The sequence below is a fragment of the Dasypus novemcinctus genome, chromosome 28, assembly GCF_030445035.2.
Source record: "Dasypus novemcinctus isolate mDasNov1 chromosome 28, mDasNov1.1.hap2, whole genome shotgun sequence".
Classification (NCBI taxonomy): Eukaryota; Metazoa; Chordata; class Mammalia; order Cingulata; family Dasypodidae; genus Dasypus; species Dasypus novemcinctus.
In genome coordinates, this window is record NC_080700.1 from 32746516 (window position 1) to 32747796 (window position 1281).

Genomic DNA, 1281 nt, shown 5'->3' on the forward strand with positions numbered 1-1281 from the left:
GGTTAATCCTATTTTTCTTGCCCAGTTGGTCTCATTGTGTGGGAAAATGCATAAAGGACACAAATCAAGTTTTCTTGAATGCATCTCACATGCCAATTTGGGATTTTCACTTCCTCCGTGGACCAAAATGAGAAAGTGAAAGTGTACACAGGAGGTCAAAACCAACTTCCTAGAACCGAATACATTTCATAGAGGTAGTTACATTTCTTGGGAGAAGATAAGTTTGCCAAAGCAGCATGAAATGGGGCAGGGGGGATGGCTTTCTGAGTTTCTGTAACCAGCTGGGGGTAAAATCCCAAAAGAAACATTATGTTTGAGTATACATGCAAGTAATTTGCAATTACAACGCAGGTCTGAACAGCCTGGGTTTCCATTGTTTTGTTTTGTTTTGTTTTTCTGTGTTTTAAGAGTCGCTTCACCCCTTACTAGCTGTGGGTAAATGAGTTAATCTCTATGTACCTCAATTTTTCCATCTAGAAAATGCAGAAGGTTACATGACATAATTCCTAAAAAGTACCTAGCGCAGTGCCAAGTATCACTGTGCTCTTGGTAAAGGATGTTAATATCATGGTTAAGTCCTGAATAATTTCTAAGAGACTTAATACTCTGGATCCAAGGGACTCGAGTGCTGGAAGGAAAAACCTGGCCAAGAAGAATCACCTGGAAATGTTCAGAGCTGGTAGGATTGAGCTCAGAGCACCTAAATGATCAGTTGACAGAGGGACCCCATTTGCTCACTATTGATAAAGGAACAAAAAGGCCTAATGTCACAATAAGAGAGGAAAAGAGGTAAGGGCAGAAGTAAATTCAATATCATAGCTTTGGCCTCATTTTACATGCTTTTCCATTCTTCTCTTCCACAATTATTGGGCACTGTCTTAGTTTTCCAGGCTTTTGTGACAAATACCACACAACAGTGGTATTTGGCTTGAACAATAGGAACTTATTGGCTTATGCTATTGAGACTAAGAGAAGTCCAAAATTGAGGCAGCAACGAAGTGATACTTTTTCCCTGAAGACAGTAGAGTTCTGGGGCTGGCTGCTGGCAATCCTTGGGTTCCTGGGCTTTCCCGTCACATGACGATACACATGGCATTGTCCTCTCATTTCTCTTCCAGGTTCTCGCTGACTTCCGGCTCCCAGCTCCTCCCCACATGTTCTCTTCTGTAAGCCTCCAGTTCAGACCCCTCATGGTTCAACTGGGCCCCAACTTAACTAAAAATCACAGCTTCCAAAGTCCTATTTACAATGAGCTCACACCCTCAGGAATGGATTGAGGTG